This window comes from Chamaea fasciata, unplaced genomic scaffold (assembly GCF_029207755.1).
Source record: "Chamaea fasciata isolate MVZ Bird 193981 ecotype frontalis unplaced genomic scaffold, bChaFas1.0.hap1 SCAF_1, whole genome shotgun sequence".
NCBI classification, from domain to species: Eukaryota; Metazoa; Chordata; class Aves; order Passeriformes; family Sylviidae; genus Chamaea; species Chamaea fasciata.
This window is the reverse complement of record NW_027094086.1, coordinates 77,793,573-77,818,295: the sequence shown is the minus strand read 5'-3', so window position 1 is coordinate 77,818,295 and position 24,723 is coordinate 77,793,573. Positions and strand designations below refer to the sequence as shown.

At 36.1% G+C, this 24,723-nt stretch overlaps 1 protein-coding gene across 1 annotated transcript in view; it reads left to right on the top strand.

The window, feature by feature from the left end:
* Positions 1-11,144: 11,144 nt before the first annotated feature.
* The window catches only part of CDH12 (cadherin 12), a 222,179-nt gene continuing 208,600 nt past the window's right edge, over positions 11,145-24,723 (top strand). Inside the window, exon 1 of the mRNA XM_066186473.1 lies at positions 11,145-11,230. The gene's annotated coding sequence lies outside the window, so the exon portion shown is untranslated. The remainder of the gene's footprint in view (positions 11,231-24,723) is intronic.

Genomic DNA, 24,723 nt, shown 5'->3' with positions numbered 1-24,723 from the left:
GTACTGTCTTCAAAGCTTACAAATGATGAAACACAAATAAAAATGTGTTATTAATATCAAAATAGTGCCAATAAAGGCTTTTTTTCACCTTGTCATTTCCAGGAAATGTTTTCCTGAATATGCATTTTAAAAAAAGTTTAAAAAGAGAATTAATTTAAGAGGAAGTGGAACTCAGAGAGAGAGAAAGCAAATAACTTTATTTTCAAATTCTTGCAAAAGCTATATATATATATATATATATATATATGTTAAATAACAGTTTTGGCTCAAGTTCTTAGCGCTTGGGAAGCAGATAATTTTCCAAGACACAAAATAGGTGTATGTGTAGTTATTCTGTAGGTAATTAAATTTCATTTTAAGGGCATCTCCAGACAAGGGGATAACTAGTGAGAGAAATGCACAGGTTATAGGAGTGACAGTTCCCTCCGTAGTGCTTAATATTACAGCACATATGCAGTGTTTAAAATTATCAGAGGCCTTTTTACATCCCCTCTCACTCCTCTTCATTCTCATTGGGGCTTTCTGTACTCTTGGATTGTTTATCCACTAGTCAGTGAGCTACAGTATTATACAAAATGTCAATATTGACATAAAGTGCAACTGAAACAAACATTTAACATATCAATGGAGCAGAAAGCAAACTTCTCAGAGATGGGCAAAAGTAATCTCAATTTGACCTGATTGTATATCTCCTAGGATTTTGTACAGCTTTCAGTGGTCTTTTTTTACTTTGTTCCTAGTCTGTGTGGAACATAAAGTACATTGAATATTTGTGCTATCATTTGGAGCTTTTCATTTGGATAGATATGTGTACTTTACTTCCTAGATTCTAACAAAATTCAAAGCCAGTCCCCAGGTTTGTATGAGTTGAGACACAGAATAGATTTGCTCTTAGATAATTCTCCTCCTGGATTTCGCTTGGATACCTCACATCCCCAGTCGCTGTCCTAAATTCCAGACAATGATGTATCTCTTACACCCTTAAGGAAAAAGTCTCCCTCACAACAGTGTCATACAATACTATTACTCCATGTTCTCCTGTAATCCTAACGTAGAAATATCTGTTTTCCTGGAATCATTTGGGATTGTAAACAAAGCAAAACCAAGTAAAACAAAGTGGAAAAAAATGTGATTAAACAGAGGTTGTTTGAGCCAAGGTTCAAGAGGGAAGTTTAGTTGTCTAGTTTTTTTACTTACAGTTGGAACTAAATATGTGAGATAGATCTAGTCTTATAGAGAGCTTATTTTCTCTTAGACTCCCGAGATGTAAAGTGAACCAGGCATAGAAATCATAATGTCACTAGCATTGGGCAGTCTTTGCATTTAGTTGATCCAATTTTGAATACAGATACCCCCACATCAAATGAGATACCAAGTAAATTAGAATTTTCTAGTTTCTTGACCCTAGTTTTGAGCCTATGATTTTTGCCAGTATGTAAGAACAGACTGTTTTGCTTTGTTTTGGGGTTTTTTTTTTTTTTTTAATATGAAAGTACAGTAAGTTTTATTTTGTTTTCTGTGGGGATTTTTTTTCTTTTTTTTAATTTGCCAAATTACTTTGGCAAACTGAATGGCTGTATAATACTCAGTCGAACTAGCACTGCCTGCCCTCCGGTGGTATGTTGGAATCTCATGGTTATTTGCTGAACAATCACCATAATTGTCCCATCTGCCTCCATTTCATTCTAGTTATAAGCTTCTTTTTCTTTAGTCTTCTCCCCTTTTTCTGCTTTCCATGGCCTCAGGCAGGTCACTCACCCTCTCTGCTAATGCTTCTCCATCTGTAAAATGGGAGTAATGTGAGTTGTTGGAAAGATTAATTAGTGAATTAATATTTGTAAAGCACTTGAAAGATGAGAAGCACTAGATAAAGGCTAAGTAGTGTAATTATTATCCTCAGAAGTGCCTTCATGAATAGGGGAAAAAAAAAGACTCAGGGTTTCGGCAAACTGATTAATATCAGTAAATGTGGTTTTGGAGATAGATGAACACAGGCTAGTTGGCTTTGCTAGTTAAGAGACAAATTAACCTGAATGAATACGTAGTGTTTCTGGTTTTTACCCTTTGTTTTTAACAGACAGAATAAATATTACACATTTTCACATCAATCACAAATTACAGCTTGAAAGTATGAGAGAAAATGTGACTGTGTATTTAGGAAGTGAGGTGCTGCATCTTCCAGCTTCCACATTCTTCTACTCTCATTCCATATATGTGAGTATCTTTTAAACATGCTACTTATTACAGATGGAAATGGAACTGAGAGAGTAACTGAGAATAAATATTTTAAGGTAATATTGTACAGTCTCAACTTTGTATTGTGATTATGAGACCATCTTCTCTATCCCGCACCAAAAGGCAAGTTATTTCCTAGTGCTATAATTAAGCCATCTTTCATTCTTCCATGTTCATAAAAAGGGAAAAGAGAGAGGCTAATGGCTCAAAAATGGGTATGATCACATAATGATACTTCCTGTCCAGAAAAGACATAATTATTAACCTGAACTTTTTTTTTTTTATTATTTTTTTCCAATGTGTCATATGATTAATCTGTCATATGTGGTTAGAGAGTTCTACTCTGTTTAATCAATGGAGGCTAAATCTTATTACTTAGCCACTGTCTCAAACCATGGCATCTTCAAAAGAGGTAACAGGTGTCTGTGCTTTATGGAAGCATGTTCTCTTCCAATGTGTTTCCAGAGCAAGATTGTGTTAAATAAACTATTCCAGCATGCTCTGTACTGGTTTTTGGCAGCAAACTGAAGTGACATAGAGTTTAAGATGCCACTGCTTAATTCCCTCGGCAGGATACAATGCCCAGGTTTATGACAGATCATGGCCTCTGCTTCCCTGAGTGAAGAGGCAGCAGCTGAGACATTGTTTTTGCTTGGGCTGCCTGAGCTAAGGAGTCTGGGCTTTATGCTCCGATCTCCTCCTGCCACCTTCAGTTTCTTGCTGGTTAGAACTGTCACATTTCATGCTGGGATCTGATTCTCTGCCTTCTGAGCTTTTAAAATGAAGGCATTAATAGATCCAACTGGAAATAATGACTACAGGATGGAAAAGCTAAAAGGCATTTTTTTATATTATTGCCTTTTCATTCTCCTTTTCAGCTGATCATTTAAGGTAAACCTTAGGAAACCTGATAATAACAAAAGCTTATAAGACTTTTGAAGTGCAGGATATAGTCAAAAACAGGCAAATGAGAAACAACATGAAGGTCTTCAAAAGTACGATATATGTTTTTTCAGAATTTTTATTATAGGTTAGCAAACTCTTGGGGGAGTGATATATAGCCTGTAATAGGAGGGTGTTGGAGGGGATAATGATGTGAGTGGTAAAAACAAGAAGGAAACTCGACAGGGTCAGCCAGTGTCTAGTACAGTGTTTGTACTAGATTGGAATCTTCATCTTCCCTGATATCTAAAAATAAGATTTATATACAGTACACACTTAGCTTCTTTATGTCATGAAAGCCACTTAACTTATTGCACAAGTGGATGCAGTGCAATACTTCTGGGAGTGATAATCTTGCCATCAGGCACATGGAAGGCACTAAATAACTTCTATTCCTGATAACCTCTGAAGAAGGTGGGATGAGGGACTGCCTTACCCTCCTGCTCACTGTCACCTTGATGTGGTGTAGCTTGAGTGTTCCCACAGCAAATCTAACCAAGTGCTAACCAGCATGGTCCCACATGAAGGCAGAGTGCTGACCCCAAATAAGAGCTTGTCTTGCTACCTGCTCTTCCCATCAGTCTACTCTTTCAGGGCTTGCCATGATAATGCTGCAGGTTCTCTTTTTTTATAGTCCAGCCTTCTTCCCTGCTAACAAGGAAGTCGTCCTTCACAGTCAATGGGCTGGTGTCTGTTATCTGAGGGAAAATTTGCTTCACACTATGAAGAATGAGACTGTATGAGGAATTAAAATGTTCCAGTCTTGCTCCTTTACAGCATTTCCAGCTCCTCCTGAATAGTAGCTGAGGGAATAAGGAATAAAACCAATTTTGTTAGCATTTGTTTCTTTTTCCTATGTAAGTTTTTGTTGCTGTTGGTTTTTTTATGTGTATATGGAAAAAGGCAGTATTATTCCCTCTGTTTTCTTCCCTCTATACCTATCCATTCCAGCACTGGCAAGAAAAGGCAGTATACTTCTCCTTATAAGACTGGCAAAATAGAGAACAAGAAAACAAGGAAGGAGGAATATTAAAAGAGATTGGAGATTAAAAAAAATACAAACAAAAAAACCAAACAAACAAACAAACAAAAAAACCACCAAACCAAACCAAAAAATCAAAAAACAAAACAAACCAAAAAAAAAAAAAACCCAAAAAAACCCCCAAAAACCTCCCAACAGATTAAAGATGACTCTGGAATGGAAAAAATGAAAAAACCAAAAAGAGAGCAATATCATCTAAAAAAACAGTCAAGGGGCAAATAAAACCAAACCAGAAAAAGAAAAAAAAAAAAAAAAAAAAAAGAAAAAAAAAGAAAAAAAGAAAAAAAGAAAAAAAAAAAAAAAAAAAAAAAAAAAAGTCAAATCTAAGTTCCCCACAGAAGATCAGAAGATTAAATCTAGTCAGACAGATACAAGTTAGGATTTCTGGAAAGTTAATTTTAATTAGTGTTTAACTTGTTACTATATTTTCCTGAGGTTTTCCAGAAACTAGTAGCATCTGAAAAATCTCAGGCAGGGATGTTGCCACATCCAAAGATCTGATTTTCTCTATTATTATGAAAGCCCTGTGGTTACCCTGAGAAATGGACATATAGGATGCTTTATGACACTGAAAATGTGGCCCTTAAAGTTTGCTGGATTTATAGTATTAGTCTGAGTAAGCAGCAGACAGACTTCAGCTATAAAAATGCCAGGGAGAATCCCAAGACTAAATGGCAGTTCAGTTTTGTCCCCTTCAAGGGGACAAGCAACCCCTCCTTATTCAGAGAGACAGGAACAGGGAGGCTAATGGATGAGTGTAAGATATTTATGTGGTTACAAGCAGTACATTGCACATGACTTTCTGCACTATCCTCTCCCTCCTGTCCCTGCATGCTAAAGCAAGTTGATGGCAAAAGGGAGTGAGAAGAGTGATTTTACTGGGAAGTTGTAAATTGCTGCTGAGACAGATCATACCACAAATCACACTGTTCTGTTCACCTGAACAAGAAAGATGTGAGGTAGGAATTGTACTTTAAAAAGGATGTCCCTGAGTCATTCTGTTTCCCACACTGCTCCTGTGGTGCAAATTGCAGAGTGCTCCTAGTTTTACTGTTATGTCTGAAGGAGTTTTATAGCCCCCAGAAAAAAGAAAACCCAGACCAGAAACTTCAAACTTTGCTACAAGACCATGGTCTTGGTTAAAGCTGTTTAATTTCTTTTCCAGCTAAGTTGTATAGGTGTATTACTGACAGAAATTTTCAGCAGAGATTAACGAACTTTGAATATAAAGTTTCCTTGGTCCTGTAGAGTACATTCTAGTAGTCCCAAGATTCTCAATTCATACAGAAAGACACACCAAACAGACTGAATAGTATTGTGATTCCATTATTTCACAAAAGTGCCTTCATAGTATGCATCTCTAAATAAAATAGTGTTGCAAGCACATACCACATTTGAATAACTGTTCATTCTCTTTCCTTCTTTATAATTATGGACAACAATAATTTACTTCAAGCTTGAACATGAATGGTGTTCCTCTGTGATACGAAGTTTATTTCTCTTGGTAGTTAAAATTCAAAAGAGTGGTGGCCTGTTTCCATTTTACATCTTCTTTCCACCTTCATTTTCATTTTCTCTTTACTAGACCTGAATATATCCTTAAAAATATTATCCCTCTATATTTTCTTTCACTCGCAGGGCTATGTACCCTCTCTACCCATAAGTTCCCTGCTCTTACAAAGAATAATGTTCATAAATTCTTCCTAGAACTGAATTGTAGAGTATTTAATCACCTCCTGCTTTCCCCATATCATTATGATTTTGAGACCATTCCACTGTGGTATTAGGATGCTCCAAAACTTTCATTTGTTTATGCATTTTGTGGGCCTTTACTTAAATCTAGGGTTACCCATGCCTCCTGGATGTCTCAAACATTGTGAGAATGGCTCCAATGAAAAAGAGATCACCAACATTGAAATGTCTCAGCCTACAAGGCTGGCTTAATAAAAGCATACTATGAAATTCAAATTGCACTTTACATAACATTATCAGAAGTGTCTTAAAGCAATATGCTGAGCTACTTTCCTTATATTTGGAAGTCTGGCCTAAGTAAAAAGAATGGCACTAATTATTACTGCTGAACTGGGAGTGAGAACAGTGATCAGATGACATAAAGCAGTTTGGACTTTTCTGAGCCCCTTGAGGTACCACAAAAGGAAGCCTGATGAAGTCAGCAGTTTTCCACTGAGTATGACAAGGATTCAGCTGTCTCCTTCCATCCAGATCACATCTTTATCTTAACATCAAGAACCTGTTGAAGAGAATGCTGCATTAAAGCACTTGATACTCAAGATTAGGCTCTTGAGCAGGATCAAGCTCTTTATTGCAAAGAAATTCCCCATGTTGTCTGTACTCACTGTGGCCAAAATGTTTGGAAAGAAATGATCCGTATCAAAAATAAAATATTGGATGATGCTGCAGGAAGGCGGATCTTTGAAAACTGTTGTAGTATTTATTGATGACCAATTGTATTGCTTTTACATGAGATATCACTAATTTATAAATCTGCTGTTCAATTTCACTTAAATCAATGCAGCTATGCTGATATAGGCCAGATGAGAGTTTGGAGTTGTATTTGTTCAGCTGGTACTTTTGAAATTAACGAGAATGAGAGTAAAATTTCAGAGCTACCACGCATGGCAGTTAAGTATGAGTAAGAGTTAACTAGCCTCATTGTCTGTGGAAGCCATGGGGGAAAACTGGTTGCCAAAATATGGAAAATATGATTGTTGTGAAAGTTTCCTTTTCTGCAGAGCATTTTTAATGTCTTAAAATGGTTTATTATTTATGTTTTTCTCAGAAGACATGAAGAATAAATATGGTTTTACTAATCGTTTCTATGTATTCTGCTGGGTTTTCTGCTATCCTAGAGTACTTGCACACCTTATTTCTAGTTTCTGTGTTTCCAGACAAAATGAAGCACACAATATCTCTTTTTTTTTAATTTACCTATTAGAGAAGAAGAAATTATCCAGAATATTATCTCTTTTTTGTTATTTACTTATTAGAAAAGAAGAAATTATCCAGAAAATTGACACTCTTAGTACATCCTGTCTAGCATTTTTCTTTTTCACACCAAAGGATCTTTTTTAAGTGTAGGCGAATAATTCTGTTTGTTGAAACTATGGACATAGACAAGACTCACTTCTAGTCCTTTCTGCTCCTGAGAATCAGCAGAGCTGACACAATTGACTTTACATGTGATTTGGGCCAGCAGGAAAGTTGTGACTGTATTAGCACTTTTCTTACTTTTCCTCTATGGCCTTTTATTCTGTATTGAATTTACATTGATGCATGATAAGGTATTGAGCTGAAGTAGTTTGTGTCTGTGAACTAAAGGTCTTTACGAGAATATTAAGAAACTTACACTAATACAGTTTTCTGTGTTTATTTTGGCATTTAGTCTATTCAAATGACCAAGTCTGGAAATACAGCTTATAAAAATATGTTATTCATCTTAAAAATTATATATTTTAGTGAAGCACAAATGTCTGATGGCCTTGGACAGTAAAAATACCATGGATTATTCAGTGACACTGTAAAGGTCTTCTAGATTTTGCTGCTAAATCATTACTTGGTCAGGGATTTTTTTTCCCCATGATCAGTATCCTCTTGCCCATGAGAAAATGTTTTTGCTTCGCATTGAGGAACAATACCGAACAAAGAAATTTTTATTGGGTAACCATTTTAGATTTTGTTATGATTCTAAAATACTCTCACATGTACATTCTAATTCTTTCTTATAATCATGGTTTGGGGCAGTGAATTCAAAAGGTTAATTAGAGATTGCATAGAATTTTATTTTATTTTATTTTTAACTGCTTTAATATACCCCTTTCTAAGAACAATGTGCTGAGAAGGGTGCTTCATTTTTTTTTTAATCTATATAAGTAACAATATATTTTCCTATTGAAAACATATTATATTTCTCATCTCCTTGTTCAAAAAACCTCTGTCCCTTTATTGAGATGACTCATAGGAACTGAATTCAAAATTTTAAGTTATATTTAGGATTGGGAATAGGACCCAAGACACCAGACTTTGTTTCTGTTATTTAGACTGTAGCAAGATTCATGAGTGAGTCAAATTATTGTTTTCTTTTCTTAACACTGAATTTAAAATGCCAGTGTCTTACCTAATAGTCCAAGACTACAGTAAGTCCCAGTTGTTTCTGCACAAACTCAAATCATGTTGTCACTTCAGGTTTTTTTTTTTTCCTTCATGCTTCATTCCCCTTTCTGGATCTGCTGTTATTTTTTTTCACCCCCAAAACTTTAGTTGTGGTGAGAAACAATTAAAATAATTCAGTTTTGTAGAATGAACTTTTGATGAACGTTGATAAAAAGACAAATCAGAACATTGTGTGATTGGTAAAGATTACCATTTAAATTATTAAAGCATATTTTTTTTAGCATAAAACTACTGAAAGATATTTTAAAATGGGGTAATAAATGGGAAAGAATTCTTGTTATGGAGATTTTATGGGCTGAAACAGCAGTTTTAGGGAAGTGTTGAAATTTCTAGGGCTGGTGAGAGCTAAGATTCAACCAAACAAAGCAGCATGAAACCTGAAATTGCCACTTCTTACAGAAGTGGCAAATAAAGTGCCTTAATAAAGTCTTTTTCATATATAATTTCTTTAATTGCATTTGAAATCATAAATAATACGTGTGTCTGTGGATTACATCTTTCATGAGGGATGGTATGTCAGAACAGATGTGATTGTGAGCATTGGGATGACTCCCACCCTTTCACTGGTACAAATATAGAGGTAAGGAGAACAGACTCTTTTTCAGTGGGGGTTGTAACAGGAAATCATGTTAGTCTTGACATATAAAACCCTTTACTCAAGAATGTGTTTATGTTTCATATTAATGTGTATAAAAGCCTTCTTATTTGATGAATTAGTAGATTAATTATTACTTTGTTACCATTAATCCCAGGGAAATCATGAACCCCTGGGTGATAAGCATTCAAAACATTGCAAAATAAAGTAACCTACATTCTAAAAACATTGTTGTCTGAATATAGAAAATTGACAATCTTATCTAGATTTTGCACATTGAGGCACTTTTCAGTGGAAGGAGAGTGGCACATCCAGAGGAGGAACCTTAAAATTATATGGCTAACACTGCTAGGGTAGAAAAGTTGATGTCTTCCTACTGATTGTCTAGTGGAAATATGGGGCGCTTGGATTTATTTCTTGTTTCTCAGGCATTAAAGCCAGGGTGAGAAATCACTGTTTTCTGTATTGTTAAATAAATTGGAGATTCAAACTTTTGTGGTTACTTCTGAGTGATCTAAATCACATGAAAGTCTTTTCTCTGTAATAATCAGCTTTCTGATGTGAATGCCTTCAGAAAGGAAACAAATAATCCATTTTCTTTGCCACTTAACAAAAACTGCTTTCTTTATTGCTTTTCCTACTAAAACGCAATTACACAAACTTACCTGAAAAATGTATTAATAGACCCAAAGTAAATAAACTTGACTAAGAATTTCAGTACATGTTTATGATTAACTTTGTTTCAGCATTCACAGAGTAACTTACGATAACTACCTATGAACTAGAATTGCTACTATGGGATCCAAATCTGCTCCATTAGTTGCTATCAAAATATCCATATTCCATTTTATATTGGTGCTTCAGATCACCAATACTAAATATATTATCCTGTGAACAAAATTATTCTTAGTCACAAGCTGGTATTTTCATAGATAAATCTGACTGGAAAATGGAGGCAACTGCCTAGTGCCTTAATTATCGTCCAAAACCAGGAAAATAGCAGATAAGAACAGTCATAAAAGTTGACACACTTTGGCTTGACTCATTTGACCATGTAAGCCTGGATTCTTGGTACACTGAAGTCGAGTTTCCATAATACCCTTGAACCAAAAACAAGTAACGAATACACCTCATTCTTCTTTCACTCTGCTTTGTTGTTTTTTTTTTTTTTTTTTATCCTGATCTAAATTTAAACTGTCATTTTTAATAGATTTATTTGTATCAGTGTAAGTGAAAGGCGAAATAGATCCTTTAAACACATTCCTTGCTGGTTTTTGCCCCTCTGCTGTAAGGGAGGAAAGAACTTGCATTGCTATATTGTTGTGCTTTTCTGCTGATTTATCTCCACGTTGAAAAGGCCTTTATGTACTAATTTTAAGTTCTTTCTCCACAATTTATTTAAATTGCCACATACACTTGTTAAGTAATTCTAGCCTGTTTGGGTTTTGTTGTTATTTTCTTTTTCTGTCCATGGTGACTGATTGCCATCTGGGGGCTAACATGAGCCCACCATACTAATTTCACTTATTCCACCCATTAACTGCTATTGTCTCCAGGGTCAGAGACAAATGTATGAATCCACTTTATCTCTCAGCTTACAGAACATCTCATACAGTGAGCCTTGTACTACGAAATGGCTACATCAGCCTCTAATTACTCAGCCCTACCCTGCGTTGAATGCCTGGTGTACCTTGAGAAACAGCATGCAAAAGCACATTTGTTTAAGTCCTCAGATGGTTAACATTGTGTGTAACCTCCTCGGAAATTACAGCCTCAGCTGCAGCACATCCATTAGTCTGGAAGAATGAAGATTCCCAAGCGGCCCTGGTGCCTTTCCCAATTCCCTCGCGACCCACCAATCCTCTCAGCGCTCTCCCTGCATGTAGGGAGTGTTCAGAGCTAATCAGGTCAATGATCATCTCACGGCTCAGGGGACATGACAGGAGCCTATCACAGCACTTACAGGATCTTCCAGACCTAAGCACGCTTGCTGAGAATCTCGTGTTAAGAAACATTGCTTTGGTGCCTCTTCTCTCACTCCCTGCGAGCCTCTGAGGATTTCAGCTGATCTCTCTCTCTCTCCTCTAGACAGTGAGGAGTCCGCTGAAAAAAAGGCAGAGCAGCATGCTGCTACCCGGAGGGTGTTGATTGAAACTTAGAATCTCCCCGATCCCTGTTGATTGGACTGATGCTCCAGCATTACCGGAGAAAAGATTTCAATTAAGGTAAGTGCTGCTTTATCTGGCTGCCTGCATCGTGGCGAATTTCTGCATGGAAAGTTCGAACTGAGCGAAGTGCCAGCCTGCACTGCAGCAAGGGAGCTCGCGCTGTGCCGCGGGAGCGGTCTGAGGGCAGGACCCAGTGTCCCAGCCCGGAACACCTCTCTGGAGGGATTCGAGTTTAAGAAGCATCTTATGAATAGCTGCAATTTTCTCCGATCCGGTGATTTTCTGAAGATTGCCAAAAAAACCCAAAAAAACCCAAAACAAACAAACAAACAAACAAAAAAAAACCCACAAAAAGAAAACCCAACCAAAAAAAAAAAAAAAAAAAAAAAAAAAACCACCCCCCAAAAAACCCCCAAAAAACAACCACCCTTCAAACAAAGAAAAAAAATCTTAGAAGCACAGAGAAGTGTGAGAAGGGAGGAGGAGGAAAGGCAAGTGCGCTTTCCCCCTTGTATATGTATTTGAGGAAGCACAACAGCTGGAAAGCAAGAGTACATTATGGTAAAACATAATCCTGAATAAGGAGCATCATTCCTTCACCAGCAGGAGGTCGTAGATGCAGGGCTTCAGAGTCCCATGGCATTTAAATGAGACAGTAAGGGATGCTTGAAATGTGAGTCAAGAATATGCATGCAGCTTTCCAGGCTACCCTCAGACTGAAAACTGTGACTGGCATGTGGAAGGAATGTTATGCTCAGGGGTAGGATTCAGATAGTTGCTTTCATAGGATTAGCATCTCTCCTGTGTGTCGGGTGGGGGGAAAGGGTGAGTAAGGGTGCTGTTTCAATACAAATGGCCTGAAAATTAAATTGGTTGCTATGGGGTGAGAGTAGAGTTTGACTGAAGAGAGAGAGGATGCATTTTTTTCGTGGGCTGATAGAAAGTGAGACATATCAAAAGAAATAGACTGATGCTTGAAGATCTTGATCTGTAAGGAAAAAAGACAGTAGATGAGGGAGGCTGTCTTGAAAGATTAAATGAGTAATAGGAAAATGTCAGAGATTTTTACACAGCCTGGAGTTAGCTAGCCTTGTACCTATGGTCTCCACCCTGAAACGTCTGAAGTGAACTGACTTGGATAGTCTCAGTCATGTCCACGCTTGATAGCTGTGCTATCAGGGGATGTAATTAAGGAGCTTGTAAAGAGGCCAAACTTTTTAATACTGTAAGGTATGAAATTAAGGTTTCTCATATTGGAAATGTCAGTTCTCTCTGTTGCCATTAGAAGTTAACACATTTTGTTTAAAACTCCATCATAACAGGAAGAAAAACATTAATGGAAAGATAAGTGATTTCAGATCTTCATAGCTCGACAGATGTAGAACTTCTAGGCAGTTCGCAAAAATGTGAATTAATTACACTGCCAGTTTTCAGGCAATGCTGTTTATTGGCGTTAAATATCTCTATTGTTTGTTATCATTTATTGTTGGAAATACAATTCACAGCACTATATCCTGCATTAAAAGCTCAGCTAATCAATATGAACATGTACCTCTCAAGCCTCTGCCCTGCTCCACTCCTCCTCCCCTCACCACCTGCCCCCCCTTGCTCCCAAAAGGAAAGAAAAGTAAAAAAGAAAAGGAACGATTCAGGCAAATGTTGGTTACCTGCAGGTTACTTACTCCATTAGCCTTTTCAGTGAAAAATACCAAGCTGTCTGTCTTGCAAAAGCATTGGCATAGGGGGAAGTGACCTCAAGTTTTGGGGGAATGTTCAAAGAATACTGACAGTCTATCTGTCTGTATTAGAATACAAACTGTCTACCTCTATATTCTCCTTCTTGAAAATTATTTTGGAAAGTAATATTTTTTTGTAATGGTGACTCAATTTGTCCACTGTTTTCTAGGAAAGGAAGCTGGTTTTGGAAGTAGTTACATGCACTGATCCTGATTTTCGTGTAGCATATGGTTCACTTCATTTTTCATGTTATATTTATATGACATTTACTAAATATCTGGGTGCTTCTTCCACCCAGAGATGCAAGTCTTGACCAGGGTAGAAGTATTTCAATGCACATATAAGAATGCATTTTATATGTCTTCACTTTTTTTCTTTCTCAACTAGTCAATGTTTTTTTCAGTATAGTACTCATTCATATACATCAGAGTATTCATTTTAAAAAAATCAAATCAAAATACAATAACTTAATGCACTGCAAGGAAAAAAATCAAGCATAAAACAGTTGCAGTTGAAGACATCTGGGTTACATACAAATAGCAGGAAGTTCTGTTCCAGTCTTTCACAAAGTCTGACTGCAAACATTGTTTGACGTGATAGCTTTGTTCTCCTTTTGTTTCACAAAGCCATTGCCCCAAGTGAAAATATAAATAACTCACACTTTCATGGCAATGTGTCTGTGCATTTCTAAACATGTCTTACAAATACATCTCTATTATTATTTTACAAGATCACATGTTCTAGCTGCTTGTAAGTGAAGAGCACTTACTTTCCAGTGTGCCAGCCTCAGAGGTTTTATGACATGAGAGTTTACATAACACGGGGAAATGCTTGCTTTTCTCATGTTTTGAGAAAAAAGATATGATATTTCTATAATTATTTCCTGATCTTTTCCAGTGGTGGGTTGTGAGTCTCTTCATATGTAGTTATGATCCTAAAAGTGACCTCAGCAATATGGGAAATAATATTCCTCACTTTAAACTAATAAATTGGGGCATCTGACTCACTGGAACTTTTCAGACTTCTTAAACACAGGCAGACAGATTAAACAGGAATGCAGTATAGCCTAGTTCACTCTCTTGAAGTTTTTTTGGTTTTTGTTTTTTTTTACTCTAAAGCTGTATCAAATGCTATTAAATATATAGCTGTATGCACTGTTCAACTTTATTTCAGATATTTCAAGTTCTTTGAATGAGGTTGGTGCTAATTTTTTTGTCTCAAGCTATGTCTCCTTATGACTGACAACAGAGTACAATTACTATCTGGCCCAACTCCATTGAAAATTAGTGTTTGATACTAATGTTTTAATGTTTTATGAGCTTTTTAGGGAGATTCATCAAAATGAGGTTTGAAAATGGGTAAAGGAAAGGGAACTCTATGAAAACTGTCATGAAACCAACCACAGACCAGTGAGGAACAGTCCCGCTAAAACAGGGACAGTGATGTATGAAAGGGGAAACAACTGTTAATGACTGTAGTTCATAATCCAGATAATGTAAAAGAAAGAAAATAATATATTAACCTAAAGGATATATAGTTTCAAGAGCATGGGGTGACAGTGAGATAGAACAAGCTTCAGGGGTTAATGAGTTTCCACTGTTTCCCTTCTTGAAGATATATAGGGAAATTGCTTTAGCTGAAAAGGAGGCTTTTTAACCCTGTCTTATTAACATATTATGGGTTGAGGAACAGACATCATCTTTCCTAGCAAGACTATTGTGTCCCACCAGACTCTTGCTATCTCTTTTTCATTTGTTTTCATAGTTTATTTTCTGGACACTTACTCTTGCACCTCAGGGTAGCACATTCCTCTTTGTATAGTCTCATTTTCTTCCTAATGATATATGTTTATGTTTATCTTAATTTTTTTCCTCTTAGCATTCCCTAGTTATTTCCTTTTCTTCACCTACCATGATTCTCCTCCCTTTGATGCTGCAGGACCATCCTTTTTCACATTTGGCCCATCTGTGTAAATTTTTCATTTTTAATTGAAACAAAAACCCCACTGAAGACACTCCAGTGCTCACAAGAATGGGACCTGTATGCTCCAACAACTCTACAATCTCTTGATCCCCTTTTTCTCTAGTTTTTAATTGTTTTCGATTGTACAGTCTTTGTGTCTTCGTATCTCACTGTACAGTAAGTAGCTAGCACAGTAAGACATGATTCTGCTTCCGGCCTTGGAGTCTGTGTGTGTGTCTAGACAGAAGAAATCACCTGTTCTTCACTCGTTTGTGGAAACAGACTGCAAGGTTTAAGTCATCTGCCTCAGGATGACATTGTCTTCACAAAAGCATACATTACAGTTAAGAAGAAACAGAGATTGCAATGTATATATTATGCCTTAAAATTAGTAAGCTTTGAGCATGTTTTAGGGGTTGCTATTTTCAAGTCACTGTGAAAGCTACACCACCTGAATAACTTCTTGTACTCTATGAAGTTGATACAGAGGCTAATTAGTCTTTGCTACTACTTTTTCCTGGCTTCCCTTTTTATTGTGGCTTTTCATAGGTAAGATGACATAGCATGTAAAAGAATGACTTTCAAGCACTATCTCCTTTTGTATTAACAGAACCTTTCACAAAGGTCCAGTTGTTTTGTAGAGGTGTAATTCTTTGAAGGCATTAGGATTGGCATGTGTCACTGAATATCTGTTCAGGTAATTATTTTGTAGCAAAGCTTTGAGGATACAATGCTCTCTTGGGAATGACGAAGCTTCTGTCAGCTTTCTTGTTGAACCTTCAAGCCTGGTGGTTTGAGCAGGGAAAAAAAAATTTCCAAGTAGAAAAATTCTACATCAAAATGAAATACAAACCTACCTCGCCATATTGATTACTGGAATTTGTATTTAGAAGAGGTCAAAACCACAGATTTTACAATTCTAATACTGCAATGGATTGTTTAAAGATTCTCTTTTTCCCACTACCAGATGGGAACTAAGAAAGTTCACATCATGAGACCTGGTCAGATTACTTAAGGAAAAGCTGTGATTGAGTTTCTGTCAACTGTATCACTTCACATTTGAGGGTGAGGAGTCTTCCTGTAAAGATCAGACTTGCTGATGTACACCAGATAGTTCTGGGCTGAAGGACCACCTTTCTGCTGCAGATGTCTCAGCTGTTAATATTTTTTTTGAGGTAATGACTGCATTGGTTGGGATATGTATAATGTAGGCTTTGTTTACTATCCTGTGTTGCAGCAGAGTGGAGTTTAGGGTCTGTGGGTGCTGAAGTCCATCTCTGTACCGTTGTACTGAGTGCCCATGACCTGGAGCCACAGCTCAGATGTAAACCTTTATGGAGATATTCATAAGAAAAACAGAGGTCTGAGATTAAAAATAAGAAAGTGTCTAAGCACCTAACTCACAGTAAAAATCCATCTACCACATAAGTTTAAAAGTTGTATATTAAGGTACTAGAATTATGTGATCTGTCAACTTTCAGAGTACGGTATATTTGGAATAGTCTCCAAAACTGATAGATACTAGTTAAATGACTTGGATGAATAGTTTTTGTTTCCACATTTAGGCCAGATTTATTATTCTTTTCATGCATGCATTAACTCACTGACTGTGTTAATACCTTGTCCAGCACACCAAATACACTTACAAAATACCGTGGTGATTGACTTGATTAGTAAAATGCTTGATTGTTTTTTTTTTCCAGTAAAGGTAAATAGGTATGCAAAACCCATTCCTTTTTCAGAAAACAGACAAGACTTTTGACCTTTCTTGATCAACAATGTAGTCTTGCACTGATCCCATAATCCAGCTTTTTGAACTGGGTCATTTGACCTAGAGTCTATAAGCATTAGGTAAGTTCCTGGCTGCTGTTCTCTGAAGGCTGCCAGCAGGTGCCAAGTGCAATTGTAAATGCAGACACGCATTTGCTAAACACTTGTCTGTGGCCATTTATTAATTCCACAAAAGTTTTGGTTTGTTTATGCAGTACAAACACTACCCACAGGACTTGACTTGAACTGGGGACCTAGATTTTGACTTCCCCTCTTCCTTATGTTGGTTTCTGCAGTCTCCTTGGACCATTTATATAGTTAGTTAGTTGTACTGCAGTATTTCTGTATGTGGAGTTGAGGTGATAGTTTAAGTAGCTCTCTAAAAAGCCAGTTTGAAGATCACAAAGTACATTTATTAAGAACCTCCTTGGCATTCTATCCTCAGGCATACAAGCTTTGTGTGTTGTGTGTGTGTGTTACACACTTTCATATATCTATTTTATACTAAGCTTAATGCATAATCTAAACAACAACAACAAAAAGGTTCCATTCCACACTTCATTTTTTCTATTTAAGAAAATGCTGCAAATAAAACCAATATTGTTAACTGGAAAATTTAATTTCAGATTTCTAAGAATACTAGCAGCATGAGGAAAAGCTAGAAACCAGTATTTCTTTACCATATTTTCATTGTCTGGAACAGTCTGAGCAGAATTTTACTCAATACTTCTGCTAGGAATTTGATGATGAAGCCATTCTGCCAAATCTGAGTTCATTCAAATTTATTGCAACTAGTCTTCTATAAAACCTCTTCTAGCTCAAGTAATATTTCATTCATTAAACTGGAGTAATAATTATTTAACAAAATGAAAAGCCATTGCCTTTCCATTTAGGAGACTTGTATGTTTGCTTGTTAAGTGTCTCTTCAATTCTCTCTAAAATGTTAATAGTATTCATGGTGCTTGGTTGCCATAATTTTAAATATGTAACTATATCTCCTAAAAAAGGTTTCATTTACTGTCACAATGAGCACTTTTTATTCCTTTACTACACAAATAGTAATAATTTTGGGCATAAGTTCACATACCCAGTGTAGATCTATCTCACTGTAACTCCAAACAGAGGTTACAGAAGTCCTGAATTACACTATTCTAAAAAAAAAGAAAGAAAAAAGAAGCCTTATGCATTTCAATAAAGGTCCTGACTGATGAGCAAACCTCTCCGTAGAGCTGTGTTTCATATTTTCATGATGAAATAGCGAAATAGCCTACTGGTTGTTTTTTTTTTTTTTTTTTTTTTTTTTTTTTTTTTTTTTTTTTTTTTTTTATTTTTATTTTTATTTTTATTTTTATTCTGACTTCCTAGATAGTGACACTCAAGTTGTCTCTAAACCAGAGCATTTTGTAATTTGGCCCTTCCTCCTTTGAACTGCTGCTTGGAGGAGAACATATCAAAAAAAAATAAAGCGATAAAAGTGATATTCCTGGCTTCTACTTGAACGAGTGCATATGTCAGAATAGACTGTGAGAGGTGGTGTTAAAAAGGTAAGTGCTGATAAGGAAAATACTCAAATTAATTTGCCAGTTAAAATGCTTTTTAAAGAGCATCTCTTGCCTCTGATATTTTTGTGATTCAGTGTAAAAATTCCTATCCCATTTTTTGGTTGTCACTGCATATAAATCTAATAAAATTTTCCGGCACCATCACTTTCTTCTGCATTTGTCCTCGTGTCTCCTCACCTCATTCCTATCCTCTTCTTTTTATTATTATTTGTAAATGTCCTTTGTTAATGTGCAGAATGTGTAAGCAACTATTTTAGGTGCATCAATGGACTTCAATCCCATTCTGCATTACCCATCAGATGCAGAACATAGCAATTACATGTCACTCTTTCTCACCCTGGGAGCCAAAATTTATCTGTCAAGGACATGTTTGAGGTCCAGAAGCCAAGAATGTGAATAATCCTAGGCTAGGTGTTGAGGAGATACTATGTATGGCAGGATGGAGCAGAGTTATCAGGACAAGCAATTGGACGATTTTAATAGCTAAGGAGAAAAAAACAACAACAAAAAAAAAACCAACAAAAAAACCAAAACAAAAAAACCAAAACAAAAAACGAATCAAAAACAAACAAAAAAAAAACCAAACCAAACAAAAAACCCAACAAACAAAAAGCAACGTAAACAAAAACAAAACCAAAAGCAAACCCCCAAACAAGAACAAAAAAAGCCACAAAAAACCCCCCACAGGAAATATGAGAAAGTGGCCAATTTTTTTTTTTTTTTTTTTTTTTTTTTTTTTTTTTTTTTTTTTTCTGTCTAGGTTTGGGATATTTTTGTTCTGGTAGAAGTATTTTTCTCCAAGCCTGTTATTTAAACTGGGTGGGGGTTTTTTTTGTTTAATTGGTTTGACTATTTTTTAATTTATTTTTAATTTTTTTATTTTTCCTGGAACTGCCTGGAGCATTATCTTCCAACAAACAATGGGCATTTTTTGCAAGTGTTTTCTAAAGGTCACACTTTTTTAATCCACTCACTTATTCTGTAATAATTGTATGACATTTTTTTGCCCTATTTGTGATCAAAGAGCATGAATACTTTAAATAGAAAACTCACACACTTAACTGTCTTTCTAAATGTTGCTGTTACTGTTGTGTGCAGGTTTGGAAGGGGGGTGCCAAACAACCAGAATTACCATTCACTTCTCATTACCTAGTGGCTGTACAATTTTTTTTCTTTGTGGTGCATGACTAGGGATGGTAATTCAGGTAAAAATATTAAGGTGCTATGTTTAAATTTTCTCTTGAGTGGAAGGTCTCACATCTATTTCCAAGTATGTCTGCTGTCCAGTCAAGCTATGAACACAGTTCATGTTCACGTACCTAGTGACAGATGATGATTTTAACTAACAGCTGAGATTTAATAAATCTGACTTGATATAATCTCACTTATTTGATAAAGAGCAGCTGAGCTGCTTACCATGCACCCTACCTCAGTTGTTTCTATTAGTGCAGGTTCTACCAGCCAAAACACAAGTGGATCTACCTAAAATGTTTTGAATGCAGTGTTTAGGTGCATAAGACATTTCTTCTTCTACCAGATGTTCCTTTGATTCTTTTTGGACAAATACCATGGTAGAGACATAGTTTGATATCATTCCAATGCATACTTTGGGGTGTTTGGGATCATTCTTTGACTCTGCCTCTTTGTGCCTGTGTGTCTTGTGCAAAAATGATTAAGGCAATAGAGGACTCATGCCATGTAAAATTTTAAAACACACAAGTACTGGAGCTTACCTGCTTATCTTGTTTTCAAACTTCTTTTTTTTGAAAAAAAAAAAGGTTTGATATTACTGATTTCCATAGTTAAACTAGCCATTTTAGGAGTCATTCTTCTAAAGTTTCTGATAGGATATTTCCCCGTCTCCAATAAAAATAAAAAACAGTATTTGTTTTGGAAAATGTCTCCTTCATACCTCTTTAGTGCTAATCTCCTCTCATGGAAATTGCCTTTCTTGCAAAGAAACAAAACTTGGGTCAAATGGGTTTCATGGGATATGTAGATAAATATTTTTAAGTGCATTTCATAAGGCATAAATGTGATGTTTTAAATAGCCTGTCAGGAAAAAGAAGTGATTTTTAATGCAGATCTATGAAATAAATGCTCTTTAATAGCATCAATACCCCTGAAGGCAAACATTTGAAAAGGCAGAGAGCACCATAACACTAAGATAAATGTTTGAGTAGAAGGTAAAATATAATACAACTAAATAGAGAATCATTTCCTGTCAAAAAAAAAAAAGTGTTAGTAATCAAAATTATTGTTCTATTTTTTAGTTTATTTATTAATCTCTAATGAGGCATTGAGGTTATTTTAATATTAAGGGTTTTTTTCTCTTTAATTACTTTCAAAACATTTTTAAATTTTTTTTCTGAAAATAATTAGGAATACAAATTAAATACATAATATGTATTTTCTTTATTATGCAAAAATTCAATTGCTCTGTTACTGAAGCAAAACACAGCCACAGAACTGAAAACTAATTCTAAGTAATAATTTTAAGTACCACTTAATAATTCTTTATGAGGGTATAATTCCATGTATGCTAGACTTTGATATTCTAAAAAGGTAAAAATTCTCAAGCTCCTTGTGAAACTAACTGTTATTTCATAATCATTGGCAAGAGTTTCGTAACTGGATAATCTTAGTCATCCCTCTTTGAGGCATTAAACTATGTTTTATGGAAGGTACTGTGAAAGGACCACTGCCCTGGTAGTATAACCTAGCTTTAATTTCATTGAAAAGGTTATCATGTTTACCAACTGCACAACTGAATGAAGTTTTGCAGTCTGCTCAGTATATTGCCTCATAGTTAAAAACCTACAGCAACAGAAGCATCTGGCAAACTTTAGTTTACAGAGCAGGCAAAAAAATTGTTCAGAAGAGTCAGCCTTGATGGAAAATAAATTTAACCTTCTATCATATCATCATGAGCTGGATCAGGCTATGGCTGTGAAGTATACTGGATATGATTGATAGAATTAGAAAATCTGAGTGGGTAGGTTTGATAAGCACTCAGGAGAGCTTTGAAGTTTCATGGAATGTCTAAACAGAGTCTTAGAACTATTAAGTCTTGATTTCTACTGTACCCTCATGTCTGGGATTGAAGTGTCATTCAGTGGCCAGGATGTTCAGCATTAGACAAGTTCCTGCTTCTGTCATTAAACCAGAGAAGTGCCAAGTGTGGAACAGTGCAGCACCTCTGACTGAGATTAGGTGAGAATGTAATTACTTATGTGATGCCATCAAGCTTTTTGTCTTGGACAAATTGAAGTTTATAAGTACTTGTGGTGGGTTGACCTTGGCTAGATGGCAAGTGCCCACCAAATCACACTCTTACTCCTCAGCTGGACAGTGAAGAGAAAATAAGATGAAAAAACACTCGTGGGTTGAGATAAGGCAGTTTGTTAAAGCAAAAGTGAAAGTTTTCATGTGCACAACCAAAGAAAAAACATTTATTCTCAACTTCTTATCAGCAAGTGATGTTCAGGCCACTCTCAATGTAGTGGTTGCTCTGGAAAATAAACCCTGTAAATAACAAATGGCCCCTCTTCCTCCTCCTTTCCTTAACTTTTATATCTGAGCAGATGTCATGTGGTATGGAGTATCCCTTTGGCTAATTTAGGTCAGCTGGCCTGGTTGTGTGCCATCCCAGGGTCTTTCCCATCCCCAGCCCCTTGATTCCCTCTTAATGTGGGGAAGGCTGAGAGACAGTGTTGATGCTGTGCCAGCACTGCTCAGCAGTACCCAAAATTCTAGTGTGTCATCAACACCTTTCCAGCCACCAACCAATGCAGAGCACAGCACTGTGAGTGCTTTTGTAGGAAAATGAACTCTGGCTCAGCTACACTCAATACAGTACTGAAATTATTGTTGTTCTTTGCCAAAATTTCTTTGCCTTTAAATAAATTTAAAAAAAATAACAAAACCAAAACAAACATTCAAACAAACAAAAACCAAAAAAAAAAAACCCCAAAAACCCAAAACAAAACATCCCTGCAAACTTGGTTTGTCTCATTTTCCCTACCCATGCTGCCCACAAAGAGATTTCTGTTCCCAGCTTTTGGAAAGTTTTCCATCTGCCCAACGTAAAAGTCAAGAGACTGTTCCCTTTGTTCATTTTTCCCAACCCAGCAAACCAATAATAGTGGGTTAATATATTGACCACTGCTTTCTGGGAGTCATTTTTCCCTCCACAGGTCCTCAGTATTGTTTTCCTTTCCTGTTCCTAAGGAAGTAATGAGTCACCGTCTCAAGACCTGACTTGGATTTTTACAAGAGATTGGCTTGTGGTCACAACATGCCATAATGTCATACTAATCCCAGGGATTATCATAGGCATACATAGAAAGATTCTTAGTTTGGATTAAGGAATTGGTGGGGGAAGAGGGATTGAGACTATATATGTTCTTGAATATGGAAGCAGTATATTTATTTCGAATAACAGTTGTAGATCGTAATTACAGCCTTTGTTCATTCTCCTGCCTCAGGGGAACTGAACTGCTGCTGGTTTAGAGGAGGCTGAGCTGCTGCTGGCTGCTGCCATTTAACACTTACGGTCCTTTGAAATGGTTTGTGTGAGCTACTTCTCCTTTCTTTCTCTTGTTTCTTTGATTTTCCTGATAAATATGTTCCTGAAATGCCGTTTAAAGCAAATTCAGATATCTGTGCAAATAATATCTTTCAAACATCTGAAGGAGACCAGCAAACATGAATCTTAACTTCAAGACAGTCTGTCTTCAACAAATTCCCCCTCCTTCCCATAACTGGATGCACTTGATTAAACAGCAGTTAATACGTACTTATAAATTTTGATTCTTATCAATATTCCTGTGCAGCTATAATGTTTCTTCTCTACTGTTCTCAGTCTTCCTAAAGCCAAAGAATGAAAATTTTACTAGTGTTGATTTTTACTATCAAGAACAAGAAAGTTCCTATTGTGTGCGTATTTCAGTAAATGTGTCTCAGAAAAGGAAGTGGCATTTCTGTGAACATGCACATGCACAAATATCTTGGTTTTGTATATTACTGTCAGATTGAGCATTGTTTAAAGTTAGTGTAATACCCACAGCGTGAGATGTTGGCATGCATATTCATCCAGTCTTTATACACTTTGTATGCCCCTCAAGCTCTGATTAGACATTACCTAATGATTTTCAATTTTTGATTGTTCATTTTCTGTTATTTCTTCTCTCTAAAATCAGATAATCCGCAATTCTTTCCAAGTACTACTGTTGCCATTTTCCCAGGACAGGCAGGCTTCCTACTTTAATGACTCTTCCTTTTCCCTTGGCTATATTCCTTTTTCTTAACAGTTACCCCTCAGCACCCACTTTAGACATACACCAAGTCAAAGGAATAAAAGAGGATATGTCAGATCAGCTCATCCTAAAAATCTTCTTTATCATACTCTATCCATATGTTCACATACTGTTCTCAAAAATCTTTGTTTATTCTTGTTTATGGTTTTTTCTTCCTGTGTGGCTCTTACAAAGGTATCCATATAATGGGTAAATAGAATGAAAAAAAAAAAAAAACAAACCAAAAAACCAAAACAAAACAGTCTTTAAAGTCTCATAAGTCGTTTAAATCAGGGTGAAACCAGGCTTTTAAAAGTCATTAATATTATCCGCAAAATATGTTTTTATTCCACTGTTTAGAAGGCTGATGGATTTGCAGAACCCAAAGAAATAGGACCTTTACAGAATAGTCCAAAGGAGAATGTAATGGTACAATAGAAGGATTAATTGTGAAAGTAATCATGTTAGTTTTCTAATTATTCAAATCTTAATTACAACTGTGTTGGCTCAATTAGTTCACAACACAAGGCTAATGTTAGGGTTGGGTGGATACTCAGCATCTGTGCATAAGTAAGAAGCATCTGTTGCCAAGTGGTGGAGCAATAGAAAGCATCAACTCACCAGCTGTGAAGTCAACAAAGCTCTTAAAAACTAAATTTGAACCAACACAATGATTTAGCACCCTTGGGAGTGTGTAAAGCTTATCACACGTGTATACTTTAGCTAGTTGTTGTCACCTAGTGGGACTGAAATCTAGAGCAACTATGCATATATAAGTCTTTGCCTGCTTTTTAAACAGTGCCCTGCCTGACAGGGATCTGCAGTGGGGAATCTGACAGTGACATTTCTGCCCATCAGTGCTGCGGTGGTGGGTTTTTTTGTTTGTTTAGGTTTTTTTGTGGTTTTTGTTGTTTTTGTTTGTTTGTGTTTTTTCTTTGTTTTTGTTTTTTTATTCATCAACAATCTAGAGAACAAAATATTGCTAAGCTGTTCAGAATATGCAGTGCCTTAAGATTTTCGAGCATTTTACAAGTATTTCATACAGACAAAAGGATAGATAATAGTGAAATATTAAGAGGAATATCTGGTTTAAGAAGTGTTGTCTTTTCTTTCCTGGCACCTGCTTTGTAGGAAGATGTGGCCATATTAAATATCCATTATACCTTGTACTTTTTTTATTGCTATTAATTCCAGAAAGACAGGATTTTTATGATTCTGACTA